This window comes from Macaca nemestrina, chromosome 14 (assembly GCF_043159975.1).
Source record: "Macaca nemestrina isolate mMacNem1 chromosome 14, mMacNem.hap1, whole genome shotgun sequence".
Lineage (NCBI taxonomy): Eukaryota > Metazoa > Chordata > Mammalia > Primates > Cercopithecidae > Macaca > Macaca nemestrina.
In genome coordinates this window covers 97912752-97935188 of record NC_092138.1, presented here as the reverse complement: position 1 = coordinate 97935188, position 22437 = coordinate 97912752, and positions in this window count along the sequence as shown.

Genomic DNA, 22437 nt, shown 5'->3' with positions numbered 1-22437 from the left:
AGATCCACGAAATAAAGATGTAAATCTGTGAGATGAAATAACAGAGCACTAAGCAGTTTCTCAGAATGCTTCTTTCCATATTTCCTCTGAGGATATTTCCTTTCTCACCATAGCCCTCTATGGGCTTCCAAATATCACTTTGCCAATTCCACAAGAACTGTCTTAGCGAAAGGCTTCTTGAGGGGAAAGCTGTAACTCTGTGAGATGATTTCACAGAACACAACGAAGTTTCTCAGAAAGCTTATCTCTTTGTTGTCGGAGGATATTTCCTTTGGCCCTATAGTCTTCAAAGGGATCCGAAATATCTGTTCTCAGATTCCACAGAAATAAGGCTAGCAAAGAGATCCACGAAATAAAGATGTAACTCTGTGAGATGAATTAACAGAACACTAAGCAGTTTCTCAGAAAGCTTCTTTCCAGATTTCATCTGAGGATATTTCCTTTTTCACCATAGCCCTCTATGGGCTTCCAAATATCACTTTGCCAATTCCACAAGAACTGTCTTAGCGAAAGGCTTCTTGTGGGGAAAGCTGTAACTCTGTGAGATGATTTCACAGAACACAACGCAGTTTCTCAGAAAGCTTCTTTCTCTTTGTTATCGGAGGATATTTCCTTTGGACCTATAGTCTTCAAAGGGATCCGAAATATCTGTTCTCAGATTCCACAGAAATAAGGCTAGCAAAGAGATCCACGAAATACAGATGTAAGTCTGTGAGATGAATTATCAAAACGCTAAGCAGTTTCTCAGAAAGCTTCTTTCCAGATTTCCTCTGAGGATATTTCCTTTTTCACCATAGCCCTCTATGGGCTTCCAAATATCACTTTGCCAATTCCACAAGAACTGTCTTAGCGAAAGGATTCTTGAGGGGAAAGCTGTAACTCTGTGAGATGATTTCACAGAACACAACGAAGTTTCTCAGAAAGCTTCTTTCTCTTTGTTATCGGAGGATATTTCCTTTGGCCCTATAGTCTTCAAAGGGATCCGAAATATCTGTTCTGAGATTCAACAGAAAAAAGGCTAGCAAAGAGATCCTCGAAATACAGATGTAACCCTGTGAGATGAATTAACAGAACAATAAGCAGTTTCTCAGAAAGCTTCTTTTTAGATTTCATCTGAGGATATTTCCTTTTTCACCATAGGACTCTATGGGCTTCCAAATATCACTTTGCCAATTCCACGAGAACTGTCGTAGCGACAGGCTTCTTGAGGGGAAAGCTGTAACTCTGTGAGATGATATCACAGAACACAACGAAGTTTCTCAGAAAGCTTCTTTCTCTTTGTTATCGGAGGTTATTTCCTTTGGCCCTATAGTCTTCAAAGGGATCCGAAATATCTGTTCTCAGATTCCACAGAAATAAGGCTAGCAAAGAGATCCACGAAATATAGATGTAACTCTGTGAGATGAATTAACAGAACACTAAGCAGTTTCTCAGAAAGCTTCTTTCCAGATTTCATCTGAGGATATTTCCTTTTTCACCATAGCCCTCTATGGGCTTCCAAATATCACTTTGCCAATTCCAAAAGAACTGTCTTAGCAAAAGGCTTCTTGAGGGGAAAGCTGTAACTCTGTGAGATGATTTCACAGAACACAAAGAAGTTTCTCAGAAAGCTTCTTTCTCTTTGTTATCGGAGGATATTTCCTTTGGCCCTATAGTCTTCAAAGGGATCCGAAATATCTGTTCTCAGATTCCACAGAAATAAGGCTAGCAAAGAGATCCACTAAATAAAGATGTAACTCTGTGAGATGAATTAACAGAACACTAAGCAGTTTCTCAGAAAGCTTCTTTCCAGATTTCCTCTGAGGATAATTCCTTTTTCACCATAGCCGTCTATGGGCTTCCAAATATCACTTTGCCAATTCCACAAGAACTGTCTTAGCGAAAGGCTTCTTGTGGGGAAAGCTGTAACTCTGTGAGATGATTTCACAGAACACAACGAAGTTTCTCAGAAAGCTTCTTTCTCTTTGTTATCGGAGGATATTTCCTTTGGCCCTATAGTCTTCAAAGGGATCCAAAATATCTGTTCTCAGATTCCACAGAAATAAGGCTAGCAAAGAGATCCACGAAATACAGATGTAACTCTGTGAGATGAATTAACAGAACACTAAGCAGTTTCTCAGAAAGATTCCTTCCAGATTTCCTCTGAGGATATTTCCTTTTTCACCATAGCCCTCTATGGGCTTCCAAATATCACTTTGCCAATTCCACAAGAACTGTCTTAGCGAAAGGCTTCCTGTGAGGAAAGCTGTGACTCTGTGAGATGATTTCACAGAACACAACGAAGTTTCTCAGAAAGCTTCTTTCTCTTTGTTATCGGAGGATATTTCCTTTGGCCCTATAGTCTTCAAAGGGATCCGAAATATCTGTTCTCAGATTCCACAGAAATAAGGCTAGCAATGAGATCCACGAAATACAGATGTAACTCTGTGAGATGAATTAACAGAACACTAAGCAGTTTCTCAGAAAGCTTCTTTCCAGATTTCATCTGAGGATATTTCCTTTTTCACCATAGCCCTCTATGGGCTTCCAAATATCACTTTGCCAATTCCACAAGAACTGTGTTAGCGAAAGGCTTCTTGATGGGAAGTCTGTAACTCTGTGAGATGATTTCACAGAACACAAAGAAGTTTCTCAGAAAGCTTCTTTCTCTTTCTTATCGGAGGATATTTCCTTTGGCCCTATAGTCTTCAAAGGGATCCGAAATATCTGTTCTCAGATTCCACATAAATAAGGCTAGCAAAGAGATCCACGAAATACAGATGTAACTCTGTGAGATGAATTAACAGAACACTAAGCAGTTTCTCAGAAAGCTTCTTTCCAGATTTCATCTGGGGATATTTCCTTTTTCACCATAGCCCTCTAAGGGCTTCCAAATATCACTTTGCCAATTCCACAAGAACTGTCTTAGCGAAAGGCTTCTTGAGGGGAAAGCTGTAACTCTGTGAGATGATTTCACAGAACACAACGAAGTTTCTGAGAAAGCTTCTTTCTCTTTGTTATCGGAGGATATTTCCTTTGGCCCTATAGTCTTCAAAGGGATCCGAAATATCTGTTATCAGATTCAAAAGAAATAAGGCTAGCAAAGAGATCCACGAAATAAAGATGTAACTCTGTGAGATGAATTAACAGAACACTAAGCAGTTTCTCAGAAAGCTTCTTTCCAGATTTCATCTGAGGATATTTCCTTTTTCACGATAGCCCTCTATGGGCTTCCAAATATCACTTTGCCAATTCCACAAGAACTGTCTTAGCGAAAGGCTTCTTGAGGGGAAAGCTGTAACTCTGTGAGATGTTTTCACAGAACACAACGAAGTTTCTCAGAAAGCAACTTTCTCTTTGTTATCGGAGGATATTTCCTTTGGCCCTATAGTCTTCAAAGGGATCCGAAATATCTGTTCTCAGATTCCACAGAAATAAGGCTAGCAAAGAGATCCACGAAATACAGATGTAACTCTGTGAGATGAATTAACAGAACACTAAGCACTTTCTCAGAAAGCTTCTTTCCAGATTTCATCTGGGGATATTTCCTTTTTCACCATAGCCCTCTGAGGGCTTCCAAATATCACTTTGCCAATTCCACAAGAACTGTCTTAGCGAAAGGCTTCTTGAGGGGAAAGCTGTAACTCTGTGAGATGATTTCACAGAACACAACGAAGTTTCTCAGAAAGCTTATCTCTTTGTTGTCGGAGGATATTTCCTTTGGCCCTATAGTCTTCAAAGGGATCCGAAATATCTGTTCTCAGATTCCACAGAAATAAGGCTAGCAAAGAGATCCACGAAATAAAGATGTAACTCTGTGAGATGAATTAACAGAACACTAAGCACTTTCTCAGAAAGCTTCTTTCCAGATTTCATCTGAGGATATTTCCTTTTTCACCATAGCCCTCTATGGGCTTCCAAATATCACTTTGCCAATTCCACAAGAACTGTCTTAGCGAAAGGCTTCTTGTGGGGAAAGCTGTAACTCTGTGAGATGATTTCACAGAACACAACGCAGTTTCTCACAAAGCTTCTTTCTCTTTGTTATCGGAGGATATTTCCTTTGGACCTATAGTCTTCAAAGGGATCCGAAATATCTGTTCTCAGATTCCACAGAAATAAGGCTAGCAAAGAGATCCACGAAATACAGATGTAACTCTGTGAGATGAATTATCAAAACGCTAAGCAGTTTCTCAGAAAGCTTCTTTCCAGATTTCCTCTGAGGATATTTCCTTTTTCACCATAGCCCTCTATGGGCTTCCAAATATCACTTTGCCAATTCCACAAGAACTGTCTTAGCGAAAGGATTCTTGAGGGGAAAGCTGTAACTCTGTGAGATGATTTCACAGAACACAACGAAGTTTCTCAGAAAGCTTCTTTCTCTTTGTTATCGGAGGATATTTCCTTTGGCCCTATAGTCTTCAAAGGGATCCGAAATATCTGTTCTGAGATTCAACAGAAATAAGGCTAGCAAAGAGATCCTCGAAATACAGATGTAACCCTGTGAGATGAATTAACAGAACAATAAGCAGTTTCTCAGAAAGCTTCTTTTTAGATTTCATCTGAGGATATTTCCTTTTTCACCATAGGTCTCTATGGGCTTCCAAATATCACTTTGCCAATTCCACGAGAACTGTCGTAGCGACAGGCTTCTTGAGGGGAAAGCTGTAACTCTGTGAGATGATATCACAGAACACAACGAAGTTTCTCAGAGAGCTTCTTTCTCTTTGTTATCGGAGGTTATTTCCTTTGGCCCTATAGTCTTCAAAGGGATCCGAAATATCTGTTCTCAGATTCCACAGAAATAAGGCTAGCAAAGAGATCCACGAAATATAGATGTAACTCTGTGAGATGAATTAACAGAACACTAAGCAGTTTCTCAGAAAGCTTCTTTCCAGATTTCATCTGAGGATATTTCCTTTTTCACCATAGCCCTCTATGGGCTTCCAAATATCACTTTGCCAATTCCAAAAGAACTGTCTTAGCAAAAGGCTTCTTGAGGGGAAAGCTGTAACTCTGTGAGATGATTTCACAGAACACAAAGAAGTTTCTCAGAAAGCTTCTTTCTCTTTGTTATCGGAGGATATTTACTTTGGCCCTATAGTCTTCAAAGGGATCCGAAATATCTGTTCTCAGATTCCACAGAAATAAGGCTAGCAAAGAGATCCACTAAATAAAGATGTAACTCTGTGAGATGAATTAACAGAACACTAAGCAGTTTCTCAGAAAGCTTCTTTCCAGATTTCCTCTGAGGATAATTCCTTTTTCACCATAGCCGTCTATGGGCTTCCAAATATCACTTTGCCAATTCCACAAGAACTGTCTTAGCGAAAGGCTTCTTGTGGGGAAAGCTGTAACTCTGTGAGATGATTTCACAGAACACAACGAAGTTTCTCAGAAAGCTTCTTTCTCTTTGTTATCGGAGGATATTTCCTTTGGCCCTATAGTCTTCAAAGGGATCCAAAATATCTGTTCTCAGATTCCACAGAAATAAGGCTAGCAAAGAGATCCACGAAATACAGATGTAACTCTGTGAGATGAATTAACAGAACACTAAGCAGTTTCTCAGAAAGATTCCTTCCAGATTTCCTCTGAGGATATTTCCTTTTTCACCATAGCCCTCTATGGGCTTCCAAATATCACTTTGCCAATTCCACAAGAACTGTCTTAGCGAAAGGCTTCCTGTGAGAAAAGCTGTGACTCTGTGAGATGATTTCACAGAACACAACGAAGTTTCTCAGAAAGCTTCTTTCTCTTTGTTATCGGAGGATATTTCCTTTGGCCCTATAGTCTTCAAAGGGATCCGAAATATCTGTTCTCAGATTCCACAGAAATAAGGCTAGCAATGAGATCCACGAAATACAGATGTAACTCTGTGAGATGAATTAACAGAACACTAAGCAGTTTCTCAGAAAGCTTCTTTCCAGATTTCATCTGAGGATATTTCCTTTTTCACCATAGCCCTCTATGGGCTTCCAAATATCACTTTGCCAATTCCACAAGAACTGTGTTAGCGAAAGGCTTCTTGATGGGAAATCTGTAACTCTGTGAGATGATTTCACAGAACACAAAGAAGTTTCTCAGAAAGCTTCTTTCTCTTTCTTATCGGAGGATATTTCCTTTGGCCCTATAGTCTTCAAAGGGATCCGAAATATCTATTCTCAGATTCCACAGAAATAAGGCTAGCAAAGAGATCCACGAAATAAAGATGTAATTCTGTGAGATGAATTAACAGAACACTGAGCAGTTTCTCAGAATGCTTCTTTCCATATTTCCTCTGAGGATATTTCCTTTTTCACCTTAGCCCTCTATGGGCTTCCAAATATCACTTTGCCAATTCCACAAGAATTGTCTTAGCGAAAGGCTTCTAGAGGGGAAAGCTGTAACTCTGTGAGATGATTTCACAGAACACAACGAAGTTTCTCAGAAAGCTTCTTTCTCTTTGTTGTCGGAGGATATTTCCTTTGGCCCTATAGTCTTCAAAGGGATCCGAAATATCTGTTCTCAGATTCCACAGAAATAAGGCTAGCAAAGAGATCCACGAAATAAAGATGTAACTCTGTGAGATGAATTAACAGAATACTAAGCAGTTTCTCAGAAAGCTTCTTTCCAGATTTCATCTGAGGATATTTCCTTTTTCACCATAGCCCTCTATGGGCTTCCAAATATCACTTTGCCAATTCCAAAAGAACTGTCTTAGCGAAAGGCTTCTTGTGGGGAAAGCTGTAACTCTGTGAGATGATTTCACAGAACACAACGAAGTTTCTCAGAAAGCTTGTTTCTCTTTGTTATCAGAAGATATTTCCTTTGGCCCTATAGTCTTCAAAGGGATCCGAAATATCTGTTCTCAGATTCCACAGAAATAAGGCTAGCAAAGAGATCCACGAAATACAGATGTAACTCTGTGAGATGAATTAACAGAACACTAAGCAGTTTCTCAGAAAGCTTCTTTCCAGATTTCATCTGGGGATATTTCCTTTTTCACCATAGCCCTCTAAGGGCTTCCAAATATCACTTTGCCAATTCCACAAGAACTGTCTTAGCGAAAGGCTTCTTGAGGGGAAAGCTGTAACTCTGTGAGATGATTTCACAGAACACAACGAAGTTTCTGAGAAAGCTTCTTTCTCTTTGTTATCGGGGAATATTTCCTTTGGCCCTATAGTCTTCAAACGGATCCGAAATATCTGTTCTCAGATTCCACAGAAATACGGCTAGCAAAGAGATCCGCGAAATAAACATGTAATTCAGTGAGATGAATTAACAGAACACTAAGCAGTTTCTCAGAAATCTTCTTTCCAGATTTCCTCTGCGGATATTTCCTTTTTCACCATAGCCCTCTATGGGCTTCCAAATATCACTTTGCCAATTCCACAAGAACTGTCTTAGCGAAAGGCTTCTTGTTGGGAAAGCTGTAACTCTGTGAGATGATTTCACAGAACACAACGAAGTTTCTCAGAAAGCTTCTTTCTCTTTGTTATCGGAGGATATTTCCTTTGGCCCTATAGTCTTCAAAGGGATCCGAAATATCTGTTATCAGATTCAAAAGAAATAAGGCTAGCAAAGAGATCCACGAAATAAAGATGTAACTCTGTGAGATGAATTAACAGAACACTAAGCAGTTTCTCAGAAAGCTTCTTTCCAGATTTCATCTGAGGATATTTCCTTTTTCACGATAGCCCTCTATGGGCTTCCAAATATCACTTTGCCAATTCCACAAGAACTGTCTTAGCGAAAGGCTTCTTGAGGGGAAAGCTGTAACTCTGTGAGATGTTTTCACAGAACACAACGAAGTTTTTCAGAAAGCAACTTTCTCTTTGTTATCGGAGGATATTTCCTTTGGCCCTATAGTCTTCAAAGGGATCCGAAATATCTGTTCTCAGATTCCACAGAAATAAGGCTAGCAAAGAGATCCACGAAATACAGATGTAACTCTGTGAGATGAATTAACAGAACACTAAGCAGTTTCTCAGAAAGCTTCTTTCCTGATTTCATCTGGGGATATTTCCTTTTTCACCATAGCCCTCTATGGGCTTCCAAATATCACTTTGCCAATTCCACAAGAACTGTCTTAGCGAAAGGCTTCTTGAGGGGAAAGCTGTAACTCTGTGAGATGATTTAACAGAACACAAAGAAGTTTCTTAGAAAGTTTCTTTCTCTTTGTTATCGGAGGATATTTCCTTTGGCCCTATAGTCTTCAGAGGGATCCGAAATATCTGTTCTCAGATTCCACAGAAATAAGGCTAGCAAAGAGATCCACGAAATACAGATATAACTCTGTGAGATGAATTAACAGAACACTAAGCAGTTTCTCAGAAAGCTTCTTTCCAGATTTCCTCTGAGGATATTTCCTTTTTCACCATAGCCCTCTATGGGCTTCCAAATATCACTTTGCCAATTCCACAAGAACTGTCTTAGCGAAAGGCTTCTTGAGGGGAAAGCTGTAACTCTGTGAGATGATTTCACAGAACACAACGAAGTTTCTCAGAAAGCTTCTTTCTCTTTGTTATCGGAGGATATTTCCTTTGGCCCTATAGTCTTCAAAGGGATCCGAAATATCTGTTCTCAGATTCCACAGAAATAAGGCTAGCAAAGAGATCCACGAAATACAGATATAACTCTGTGAGATGAATTAACAGAACACTAAGCAGTTTCTCAGAAAGCTTCTTTCCAGATTTCCTCTGAGGATATTTCCTTTCTCACCATAGCCCTCTATGGGCTTCCAAATATCACTTTGCCAATTCCACAAGAACTGTCTTAGCGAAAGGCTTCTTGTGGGGAAAGCTGTAACTCTGTGAGATGATTTCACAGAACACAACGAAGTTTCTCAGAAAGCTTCTTTCTCTTTGTTATCGGAGGATATTTCCATTGGCCCTATAGTCTTCAAAGGGATCCGAAATATCTGTTCTCAGATTCAAAAGAAATAAGGCTAGCAAAGATATCCTCGAAATACAGATGTAACTCTATGAGATGAATTAACAGAACACTAAGCAGTTTCTCAGAAAGCTTCTTTCCAGATTTCATCTGGGGATATTTCCTTTTTCACCATAGCCCTATATGGGCTTCCAAATATCACTTTGCCAATTCCACAAGAACTGTCTTAGCGAAAGGCTTCTTGAGGGGAAAGCTGTAACTCTGTGAGATGATTTCACAGAACACAACGAAGTTTCTCAGAAAGCTTCTTTCTCTTTGTTATCGGAGGATATTTCCTTTGGCCCTATAGTCTTCAAAGGGATCCGAAATATCTGTTCTCAGATTCCACAGAAATAAGGCTAGCAAAGAGATCCATGAAATACAGATGTAACTCTGTGAGATGAATTAACAGAACACTAAGCAGTTTCTCAGAAAGCTTCTTTCCTGATTTCATCTGGGGATATTTCCTTTTTCACCATAGCCCTCTATGGGCTTCCAAATATCACTTTGCCAATTCCACAAGAACTGTCTTAGCGAAAGGCTTCTTGTGGGGAAAGCTGTAACTCTGTGAGATGATTTAACAGAACACAAAGAAGTTTCTCAGAATGTTTCTTTCTCTTTGTTATCGGAGGATATTTCCTTTGGCCCTATAGTCTTCAGAGGGATCCGAAATATCTGTTCTCAGATTCAAAAGAAATAAGGCTAGCAAAGATATCCTCGAAATACAGATGTAACTCTATGAGATGAATTAACAGAACACTAAGAAGTTTCTCAGAAAGCTTCTTTCCAGATTTCATCTGGGGATATTTCCTTTTTCACCATAGCCCTATATGGGCTTCCAAATATCACTTTGCCAATTCCACAAGAACTGTCTTAGCGAAAGGCTTCTTGAGGGGAAAGCTGTAACTCTGTGAGATGATTTCACAGAACACAACGAAGTTTCTCAGAAAGCTTCTTTCTCTTTGTTATCGGAGGATATTTCCTTTGGCCCTATAGTCTTCAAAGGGATCCGAAATATCTGTTCTCAGATTCCACAGAAATAAGGCTAGCAAAGAGATCCACGAAATACAGATGTAACTCTGTGAGATGAATTAACAGAACACTAAGCAGTTTCTCAGAAAGCTTCTTTCCTGATTTCATCTGGGGATATTTCCTTTTTCACCATAGCCCTCTATGGGCTTCCAAATATCACTTTGCCAATTCCACAAGAACTGTCTTAGCGAAAGGCTTCTTGAGGGGAAAGCTGTAACTCTGTGAGATGATTTAACAGAACACAAAGAAGTTTCTCAGAAAGTTTCTTTCTCTTTGTTATCGGAGGATATTTCCTTTGGCCCTATAGTCTTCAGAGGGATCCGAAATATCTGTTCTCAGATTCAAAAGAAATAAGGCTAGCAAAGAGATCCACGAAATATAGATGTAACTCTGTGAGTTGAATTAAGAGAACACTAAGCAGTTTCTCAGAAAGCTTCTTTCCAGATTTCATCTGAGGATATTTCCTTTTTCACCATAGCCCTCTATGGGTTTCCAAATATCACTTTGCCAATTCCACAAGAACTGTCTTAGCGAAAGGCTTCTTGAGGTGATAGCTGTAACTCTGTGAGATGATTTCACAGAACACAACGAAGTTTCTCAGAAAGCTTCTTTCTCTTTGTTATCGGAGGATATTTCCTTTGGCCCTATAGACTTTAAAGGGACCCGAAATATCTGTTCTCAGATTACACAGAAGTAAGGCTAGCAAAGAGATCCACGAAATAAAGATGTAACTCTGTGAGATGAATTAACAGAACACTAAGCAGTTTCTCAGAAAGCTTCTTTCCAGATTTCATCTGAGAATATTTCCTTTTACACCATAGCACTCTATGGGCTTCCAAATATCACTTTGCCAATTCCACAAGAACTGCCTTAGCGAAAGGCTTCTTGATGGGAAATCTATAACACTGTGAGATGATTTCACAGAACACAACGAAGTTTCTCAGAAAGCTTCTTTCTCTTTGTTATCGGAGGATATTTCCTTTGGCCCTATAGTCTTCAAACGGATCCGAAATATCTGTTCTCAGATTCCACAGAAATAAGGCTAGCAAAGAGATCCACGAAATAAAGATGTAATTCTGTGAGATGAATTAACAGAACACAAAGCAGTTTCTCAGAATGCTTCTTTCCAGATTTCCTCTGAGGATATTTCCTTTTTCACAATAGCCCTCTATGGGCTTCCAAGTATCACTTTGCCAATTCCACAAGAACTGTTTTAGCGAAAGGCTTCTTGTGGGAAAGCTGTAACTCTGTGAGATGATTTAACAGAACACAAAGAAGTTTCCCAGAAAGTTTCTTTCTCTTTGTTATCGGAGGATATTTCCTTTGGCCCTGTCTCTTCAAAGGGATCCGAAATATCTGTTCTCAGATTCCACAGAAATAAGGCTAGCAAAGAGATCCACGAAATACAGATGTAACTCTGTGAGATGAATTAACAGAACACTAAGCAGTTTCTCAGAAAGCTTCTTTCCAGATTTCCTCTGAGGATATTTCCTTTTTCACCTTAGCCCTCTATGGGCTTCCAAATATCACTTTGCCAATTCCACAAGAACTGTCTAAGCGAAAGGCTTCTTGTGAGGAAAGCTGTGACTCTGTGAGATGATTTCACAGAACACAACGACGTTTCTCAGAAAGCTTCTTTCTCTTTGTTATCGGAGGATATTTCCTTTGGCCCTATAGTCTTCAAAGGGATCCGAAATATCTGTTCTCAGATTCCACAGAAATAAGGCTAGCAAAGAGATCCACGAAATATAGATGTAACTCTGTGAGATGAATTAACAGAACACTAAGCAGTTTCTCAGAAAGCTTCTTTCCAGATTTCATCTGAGGATATTTCCTTTTTCACCATAGCCCTCTATGGGCTTCCAAATATCACTTTGCCAATTCCACAAGAACTGTCTTAGCGAAAGGCTTCTTGTGGGGAAAGCTGTAACTCTGTGAGATGATTTCACAGAACACAACGAAGTTTCTCAGAAAGCTTCTTTCTCTTTGTTATCGGAGGATATTTCCTTTGGCCCTATAGTCTTCAAAGGGATCCGAAATATCTGTTCTCAGATTCCACAGAAATAAGGCTAGCAAAGAGATCCACGAAATACAGATGTAACTTTGTGAGATGAATTAACAGAACACTAAGCAGTTTCTCAGAAAGCTTCTTTCCAGATTTCATCTGGGGATATTTCCTTTTTCACCATAGCCCTCTATGGGCTTCCAAATATCACTTTGCCAATTCCACAAGAACTGTCTTAGCGAAAGGCTTCTTGAGGGGAAAGCTGTAACTCTGTGAGATGATTTCACAGAACACAACGAAGTTTCTCAGAAAGCTTCTTTCTCTTTGTTATCGGAGGATATTTCCTTTGGCCCTATAGTCTTCAAAGGGATCCGAAATATCTGTTCTCAGATTCCACAGAAATAAGGCTAGCAAAGAGATCCACGAAATATAGATGTAACTCTGTGAGATGAATTAAGAGAACACTAAGCAGTTTCCCAGAAAGCTTCTTTCCAGATTTCATCTGAGGATATTTCCTTTTTCACCATAGCCCTCTATGGGTTTCCAAATATCACTTTGCCAATTCCACAAGAACTGTCTTAGCGAAAGGCTTCTTGAGGTGATAGCTGTAACTCTGTGAGATGATTTCACAGAACACAACGAAGTTTCTCAGAAAGCTTCTTTCTCTTTGTTATCGGAGGATATTTCCTTTGGCCCTATAGTCTTTAAAGGGATCCGAAATATCTGTTCTCAGATTCCACAGAAGTAAGGCTAGCAAAGAGATCCACGAAATAAAGATGTAACTCTGTGAGATGAATTAACAGAACACTAAGCAGTTTCTCAGAAAGCTTCTTTCCAGATTTCATCTGAGAATATTTCCTTTCACACCATAGCACTCTATGGGCTTCCAAATATCACTTTGCCAATTCCACAAGAACTGCCTTAGCGAAAGGCTTCTTGATGGGAAATCTATAACACTGTGAGATGATTTCACAGAACACAACGAAGTTTCTCAGAAAGCTTCTTTCTCTTTGTTATCGGAGGATATTTCCTTTGGCCCTATAGTCTTCAAACGGATCCGAAATATCTGTTCTCAGATTCCACAGAAATAAGGCTAGCAAAGAGATCCACGAAATAAAGATGTAATTCTGTGAGATGAATTAACAGAACACAAAGCAGTTTCTCAGAATGCTTCTTTCCAGATTTCCTCTGAGGATATTTCCTTTTTCACAATAGCCCTCTATGGGCTTCCAAATATCACTTTGCCAATTCCACAAGAACTGTTTTAGCGAAAGGCTTCTTGTGGGAAAGCTGTAACTCTGTGAGATGATTTAACAGAACACAAAGAAGTTTCCCAGAAAGTTTCTTTCTCTTTGTTATCGGAGGATATTTCCTTTGGCCCTGTAGTCTTCAAAGGGATCCGAAATATCTGTTCCCAGATTCCACAGAAATAAGGCTAGCAAAGAGATCCACGAAATACAGATGTTACTCTGTGAAATGATTTAACAGAACACTAAGCAGTTTCTCAGAAAGCTTCTTTCCAGGTTTCATCTGAGGATATTTCCTTTTTCACCATAGCCCTCTATGGCTTTCCAAAGATCACTTGGCCAATTCCACAAGAACTGTCTTAGCGAAAGGCTTCTTGAGGGGAAAGCTGTAACTCTGTGAGATGATTTCACAGAACACAAAGAAGTTTCTCAGAAAGCTTCTTTCTCTTTGTTGTCGGAGGATATTTCCTTTGGTCCTATAGTCTTCAAAGGGATCCGAAATATCTGTTCTCAGATTCCACAGAAATAAGGCTAGCAAAGAGATCCACGAAATAAAGATGTAACTCTGTGAGATGAATTAACAGAACACTAAGCAGTTTCTCAGAAAGCTTCTTTCCAGATTTCATCTGAGGATATTTCCTTTTTCACCATAGCCCTCTATGGGCTTCCAAATATCACTTTGCCAATTCCACAAGAACTGTCTTAGCGAAAGGCTTCTTGTGGGGAAAGCTGTAACTCTGTGAGATGATTTCACAGAACACAACGAAGTTTCTCAGAAAGCTTCTTTCTCTTTGTTATCGGAGGATATTTCCTTTGGCCCTATAGTCTTCAAAGGGATCCGAAATATCTGTTCTCAGATTCCACAGAAATAAGGCTAGTAAAGTGATCCACGAAATAAAGTTGTAACTCGGTGAGATGAATTAAAAGAACACTAAGCAGTTTCTCAGAAAGCTTCTTTCCAGATTTCATCTGAGGATATTTCCTTTTTCACCATAGCCCTCTATGGGCTTCCAAATATCACTTTGCCAATTCCACAAGAACTGTCTTAGCGAAAGGCTTCTTGTGGGGAAAGCTGTAACTCTGTGAGATGATTTCACAGAACACAACGAAGTTTCTCAGAAAGCTTCTTTCTCTTTGTTATCGGAGGATATTTCCTTTGGCCCTATAGTCTTCAAACGGATCCGAAATATCTGTTCTCAGATTCCACAGAAATAAGGCTAGCCAAGAGATCCACGAAATAAAGATGTAATTCTGTGAGATGAATTAACAGAACACTAAGCAGTTTCTCAGAATGCTTCTTTCCAGATTTCCTCTGAGGATATTTCCTTTTTCACAGTAGCCCTCTATGGGCTTCCAAATATCACTTTGCCAATTCCACAAGAACTGTTTTAGCGAAAGTCTTCTTGTGGGAAAGCAGTAACTCTGTGAGATGATTTAACAGAACACAAAGAAGTTTCCCAGAAAGTTTCTTTCTCTTTGTTATCGCAGGATATTTCCTTTGGCCCTGTAGTCTTCAAAGGGATCCGAAATATCTGTTCTCAGATTCCACAGAAATAAGGCTAGCAAAGAGATCCACGAAATACAGATGTTACTCTGTGTAATGATTTAACAGAACACTAAGCAGTTTCTCAGAAAGCTTCTTTCCAGATTTCATCTGAGGATATTTCCTTTTTCACCATAGCCCTCTATGGGTTTCCAAATATCACTTTGCCAATTCCACAAGAACTGTCTTAGCGAAAGGCTTCTTGAGGGGAAAGCTGTAACTCTGTGAGATGATTTCACAGAACACAACGAAGTTTCTCAGAAAGCTTCTTTCTCTTTGTTGTCGGAGGATATTTCCTTTGGCCCTATATTCTTCAAAGGGATCTGAAATATCTGTTCTCAGATTCCACAGAAATAAGGCTAGTAAAGTGATCCACGAAATAAAGATGTAACTCTGTGAGATGAATTAACAGAACACTAAGCCGTTTCTCAGAAAGCTTCTTTCCAGATTTCATCTGAGGATATTTCCTTTTTCACCATAGCCCTCTATGGGCTTCCAAATATCACTTTGCCAATTCCACAAGAACTGTCTTAGCAAAAGGCTTCTTGTGGGGAAAGCTGTAACTCTGTGAGATGATTTCACAGAACACAACGAAGTTTCTCAGAAAGCTTCTTTCTCTTTGTTATCGGAGGATATTTCCTTTGGCCCTATAGTCTTCAAAGGGATCCGAAATATCTGTTCTCAGATTCAACAGAAATAAGGCTAGCAAAGAGATCTACGAAATACAGATGTAACTCTGTGAGATGAATTAACAGAACACTAAGCAGTTTCTCAGAAAGCTTCTTTCCAGATTTCCTCTGAGGATATTTCCTTTCTCACCATAGCCCTCTATGGGCTTCCAAATATCACTTTTCCAATTCCAGAAGAACAGTCTTAGCGAAAGGCTTCTTGTGGGGAAAGCTGTAACTCTGTGAGATGATTTCACAGAACACAACGAAGTTTCTCAGAAAGCTTCTTTCTCTTTGTTATCGGAGGATATTTCCTTTGGCCCTATAGTCTTCAAAGGGATCCGAAATATCTGTTCTCAGATTCAACAGAAATAAGGCTAGCAAAGAGATCCTCGAAATACAGATGTAACTCTGTGAGATGAATTAAGAGAACACTAAGCAGTTTCTCAGAAAGCTTCTTTCCAGATTTCATCTGGGGATATTTCCTTTTTCACCATAGCCCTCTATGGGCTTCCAAATATCACTTTGCCAATTCCAAAAGAACTGTCTTAGCGAAAGGCTTCTTGTTGGGAAAGCTGTAACTCTGTGAGTTGATTTCACAGAACACAACGAAGTTTCTCAGAAAGCTTCTTTCTCTTTGTTATCGGAGGATATTCCCTTTGGCCCTATATTCTTCAAAGGGATCCGAAATATCTATTCTCAGATTCCACAGAAAGAAGGCTAGTAAAGAGATCCACGAAATAAAGATGTAACTCTGTGAGATGCATTAACAGAACACTAAGCAGTTTCTCAGAAAGCTTCTTTCCAGATTTCATCTGAGGATATTTCCTTTTTCACCATAGCCCTCTATGGGCTTCCAAATATCACTTTGCCAATTCCACAAGAACTGTCTTAGCGAAAGGCTTCTTGAGGGGAAAGCTGTAACTCTTTGAGATGATTTCACAGAACACAACGAAGTTTCTCAGAAAGCTTCTTTCTCTTTGTTATCGGAGAATATTTCCTTTGGCCCTATAGTCTTCAAAGGGATCCGAAATATCTGTTCTCAGATTCCACAGAAATAATGCTAGCAAAGAGATCCACGAAATAAAGATGTAATTCTGTGAGATGAATTAACAGAACACTAAGCAGTTTCTCAGAAAGCTTCTTTCCAGATTTCCTCTGAGGATATTTCCTTTTTCACCATAGCCCTCTATGGGCTTCCAAATATCTCTTTTGCAATTCCAAAAGAACTGTCTTAGCGAAAGGCTTCTTGTGGGGAAAGCTGTAACTCTGTGAGATGATTTCACAGAACACAACGAAGTTTCTCAGAAAGCTTCTTTCTCTTTGTTATTGGAGTATATTTCCTTTGGCCCTATAGTCTTCAGAGGGATCCGAAATATCTGTTCTCAGATTCAACAGAAATAAGGCTAGCAAAGAGATCCACGAAATACAGATGTAACTCTGTGAGATGAATTAACAGAACACTAAGCAGTTTCTCAGAAAGCTTCTTTCCAGATTTCCTCTGAGGATATTTCCTTTTTCACCATAGCCCTCTATGGGCTTCCAAATATCACTTTGCCAATTCCAAAAGAACTGTCTTAGCGAAAGGCTTCTTGTGGGGAAAGCTGTAACTCTGTGAGATGATTTCACAGAACACAAAGAAGTTTCTCAGAAAGCTTCTTTCTCTTTGTTATCGGAGGATATTTCCTTTGGCCCTATAGTCTTCAAACGGATCCGAAATATCTGTTCTCAGATTCCACAGAAATAAGGCTAGCAAAGAGATCCACGAAATACAGATGTAACTCTGTGAGATGAATTAACACAACACTAAGCAGTTTCTCAGAAAGCTTCTTTCCAGATTTCCTCTGAGGATAATTCCTTTTTCACCATAGCCCTCTATGGGCTTCCAAATATCACTTTGCCAATTCCACAAGAACTGTCTTAGCGAAAGGCTTCTTGTGGGGAAAGCTGTAACTCTGTGAGATGATTTCACAGAACACAACGAAGTTTCTCAGAAAGCTTCTTTCTCTTTGTTATCGGAGGATATTTCCGTTGGCCCTATAGTCTTCAAAGGGATCCGAAATATCTGTTCTCAGATTCCACAGAAATAAGGCTAGCAAAGAGATCCACGAAATACAGATGTAACTCTGTGAGATGAATTAACAGAACACTAAGCAGTTTCTCAGAAAGCTTCTTTCCAGATTTCATCTGGGGATATTTCCTTTTTCACCATAGCCCTCTATGGGCTTCCAAATATCACTTTGCCAATTCCACAAGAACTGTCTTAGCGAAAGGCTTCTTGAGGGGAAACCTGTAACTCTGTGAGATGATTTCACAGAACACAACGAAGTTTCTCAGAAAGCTTCTTTCTCTTTGTTATCGGAGGATATTTCCTTTGGCCCTATAGTCTTCAAAGGGATCCGAATTATCTGTTCTCAGATTCCACAGAAATAATGCTAGCAAAGAGATCCACGAAATACAGATGTAACTCTGTGAGATGAATTAACAGAACACTAAGCAGTTTCTCAGAAAGCTTCTTTCCAGATTTCATCTGAGGATATTTCCTTTTTCACCATCGCCCTCTATGGGCTTCCAAATATCACTTTGCCAATTCCACAAGAACTGTCTTAGCGAAAGGCTTCTTGAGGGGAAAGCTGTAACTCTGTGAGATGATTTCACAGAACACAAAGAAGTTTCCCAGAAAGTTTCGTTCTCTTTGTTATCGGAGGATATTTCCTTTGGCCCTATAGTCTTCAAAGGGATCCGAAATATCTGTTCTCAGATTCCACAGAAATAAGGCTAGCAAAGAGATCCACGAAATACAGATGTAACTCTGTGAAATGAATTAACAAAAGACTAAGCAGTTTCTCAGAATGCTTCTTTCCAGATTTCATCTGAGGATATTTCCTTTTTCACCATAGCCCTCTATGGGCTTCCAAATATCACTTTGCCAATTCGACAAGAACTGTCTTAGCGAAAGGCTTCTTGAGGGGAAAGCTGTAACTCTGTGAGATGATTTCACAGAACACAACGAAGTTTCTCAGAAAGCTTCTTTCTCTTTGTTATCAGAGGATATTTCCTTTGGCCCTATAGTCTTCAAACGGATCCGAAATATCTGTTCTCAGATTCCACAGAAATAAGGCTAGCAAAGAGATCCACGAAATACAGATGTAACTCTGTGAGATGAATTAACAGAACACTAAGCAGTTTCTCAGAAAGCTTCTTTCCAGATTTCATCTGAGGATATTTCCTTTTTCACCATAGCCCTCTATGGGCTTCCAAATATCACTTTGCCAATTCCACAAGAACTGTCTTAGCGAAAGGCTTCTTGTGGGGAAAGCTGTAACTCTGTGAGATGATTTCACAGAACACAACGAAGTTTCTCAGAAAGCTTCTTTCTCTTTGTTATCGGAGGATATTTCCCTTGGCCCTATAGTCTTCAAACGGATCCGAAATATCTGTTCTCAGATTCCACAGAAAAAAGGCTAGCCAAGAGATCCACGAAATAAAGATGTAATTCTGTGAGATGAATTAACAGATCACTAAGCAGTTTCTCAGAATGCTTCTTTCCAGATTTCCTCTGAGGATATTTCCTTTTTCACAGTAGCCCTCTATGGGCTTCCAAATATCACTTTGCCAATTCCACAAGAACTGTTTTAGCGAAAGTCTTCTTGTGGGAAAGCAGTAACTTTGTGAGATGATTTAACAGAACACGAAGAAGTTTCCCAGAAAGTTTCTTTCTCTTTGTTGTCGGAGGATATTTCCTTTGGCCCTATAGTCTTCAAAGGGATCCGAAATATCTGTTCTCAGATTCCACAGAAATAAGGCTAGTAAAGTGATCCACGAAATAAAGATGTAACTCTGTGAGATGAATTAACAGAACACTAAGCCGTTTCTCAGAAAGCTTCTTTCCAGATTTCATCTGAGGATATTTCCTTTTTCACCATAGCCCTCTATGGGCTTCCAAATATCACTTTGCCAATTCCACAAGAACTGTCTTAGCGAAAGGCTTCTTGTGGGGAAAGCTGTAACTCTGTGAGATGATTTCACAGAACACAACGAAGTTTCTCAGAAAGCTTCCTTCTCTTTGTTATCGGAGGATATTTCCTTTGGCCCTATAGTCTTCAAAGGGATCCGAAATATCTGTTCTCAGATTCAACAGAAATAAGTCTAGCAAAGAGATCTACGAAATACAGATGTAACTCTGTGAGTTGAATTAACAGAACACTAAGCAGTTTCTCAGAAAGCTTCTTTCCAGATTTCCTCTGTGGATATTTCCTTTCTCACCATAGCCCTCTATGGGCTTCCAAATATCACTTTTCCAATTCCAGAAGAACAGTCTTAGCGAAAGGCTTCTTGTGGGGAAAGCTGTAACTCTGTGAGATGATTTCACAGAACATAACGAAGTTTCTCAGAAAGCTTCTTTCTCTTTGTTATCGGAGGATATTTCCTTTGGTCCTATAGTCTTCAAAGGGATCCGAAATATCTGTTCTCAGATTCAACAGAAATAAGGCTAGCAAAGAGATCCTCGAAATACAGATGTAACTCTGTGAGATGAATTAAGAGAACACTAAGCAGTTTCTCAGAAAGCTTCTTTCCAGATTTCATCTGGGGATATTTCCTTTTTCACCATAGCACTCTATGGGCTTCCAAATATCACTTTGCCAATTCCACAAGAACTGTCTTAGCGAAAGGCTTCTTGTTGGGAAAGCTGTAACTCTGTGAGATGATTTCACAGAACACAACGAAGTTTCTCAGAAAGCTTCTTTCTCTTTGTTATCGGAGGATATTCCCTTTGGCCCTATAGTCTTCAAAGGGATCCGAAATATCTGTTCTCAGATTCCACAGAAAGAAGGCTAGTAAAGAGATCCACGAAATAAAGATGTAACTCTGTGAGATGCATTAACAGAACACTAAGCAGTTTCTCAGAAAGCTTCTTTCCAGATTTCATCTGAGGATATTTCCTTTTTCACCATAGCCCTCTATGGGCTTCCAAATATCACTTTGCCAATTCCACAAGAACTGTCTTAGCGAAAGGCTTCTTGAGGGGAAAGCTGTAACTCTTTGAGATGATTTCACAGAACACAACGAAGTTTCTGAGAAAGCTTCTTTCTCTTTGTTATCGGAGAATATTTCCTTTGGCCCTATAGTCTTCAAAGGGATCCGAAATATCTGTTCTCAGATTCCACAGAAATAATGCTAGCAAAGAGATCCACGAAATAAAGATGTAATTCTGTGAGATGAATTAACAGAACACTAAGCAGTTTCTCAGAAAGCTTCTTTCCAGATTTCCTCTGAGGAAATTTCCTTTTTCACCATAGCCCTCTATGGGCTTCCAAACATCTCTTTTGCAATTCCACAAGAACTGTCTTAGCGAAAGGCTTCTTGTGGGGAAAGCTGTAACTCTGTGAGATGATTTCACAGAATACAACGAAGTTTCTCAGAAAGCTTCTTTCTCTTTGTTATTGGAGTATATTTCCTTTGGCCCTATAGTCTTCAGAGGGATCCGAAATATCTGTTCTCAGATTCAACAGAAATAAGGCTAGCAAAGAGATCCACGAAATACAGATGTAACTCTGTGAGATGAATTAACAGAACACTAAGCAGTTTCTCAGAAAGCTTCTTTCCAGATTTCCTCTGAGGATATTTCCTTTTTCACCATAGCCCTCTATGGGCTTCCAAATAACACTTTGCCAATTCCACAAGAACTGTCTTAGCGAAAGGCTTCTTGTGGGGAAAGCTGTAACTCTGTGAGATGATTTCACAGAACACAAAGAAGTTTCTCAGAAAGCTTCTTTCTCTTTGTTATCGGAGGATATTTCCTTTGGCCCTATAGTCTTCAAAGGGATCCGAAATATCTGTTCTCAGATTCCACAGAAATAAGGCTAGCAAAGAGATCCACGAAATACAGATGTAACTCTGTGAGATGAATTAACACAACACTAAGCAGTTTCTCAGAAAGCTTCTTTCCAGATTTCCTCTGAGGATAATTCCTTTTTCACCATAGCCCTCTATGGGCTTCCAAATATCACTTTGCCAATTCCACAAGAACTGTCTTAGCGAAAGGCTTCTTGTGGGGAAAGCTGTAACTCTGTGAGATGATTTCACAGAACACAACGAAGTTTCTCAGAAAGCTTCTTTCTCTTTGTTATCGGAGGATATTTCCTTTGGCCCTATAGTCTTCAAAGGGATCCGAAATATCTGTTCTCAGATTCAACAGAAATAAGGCTAGCAAAGAGATCCTCGAAATACAGATGTAACTCTGTGAGATGAATTAACAGAACACTAAGCAGTTTCTCAGAAAGCTTCTTTCCAGATTTCATCTGGGGATATTTCCTTTTTCACCATAGCCCTCTATGGGCTTCCAAATATCACTTTGCCAATTCCACAAGAACTGTCTTAGCGAAAGGTTTCTTGAGGGGAAAGCTGTAACTCTGTGAGATGATTTCACAGAACACAACGAAGTTTCTCAGAAAGCTTCTTTCTCTTTGTTATCGGACGATATTTCCTTTGGCCCTATAGTCTTCAAAGCGATCCGAACTATCTGTTCTCAGATTCCACAGAAATAATGCTAGCAAAGAGATCCACGAAATACAGATGTAACTCTGTGAGATGAATTAACAGAACACTAAGCAGTTTCTCAGAAAGCTTCTTTCCAGATTTCATCTGAGGATATTTCCTTTTTCACCATCGCCCTCTATGGGCTTCCAAATATCACTTTGCCAATTCCACAAGAACAGTCTTAGCGAAAGGCTTCTTGAGGGGAAAGCTGTAACTCTGTGAGATGATTTCACAGAACACAAAGAAGTTTCCCAGAAAGTTTCGTTCTCTTTGTTATCGGAGGATATTTCCTTTGGCCCTATAGTCTTCAAAGGGATCCGAAATATCTGTTCTCAGATTCCACAGAAATAAGGCTAGCAAAGAGATCCACGAAATACAGATGTAACTCTGTGAAATGAATTAACAAAAGACTAAGCAGTTTCTCAGAATGCTTCTTTCCAGATTTCCTCTGAGGATATTTCCTTTTTCACCATAGCCCTCTATGGGCTTCCAAATATCACTTTGCCAATTCGA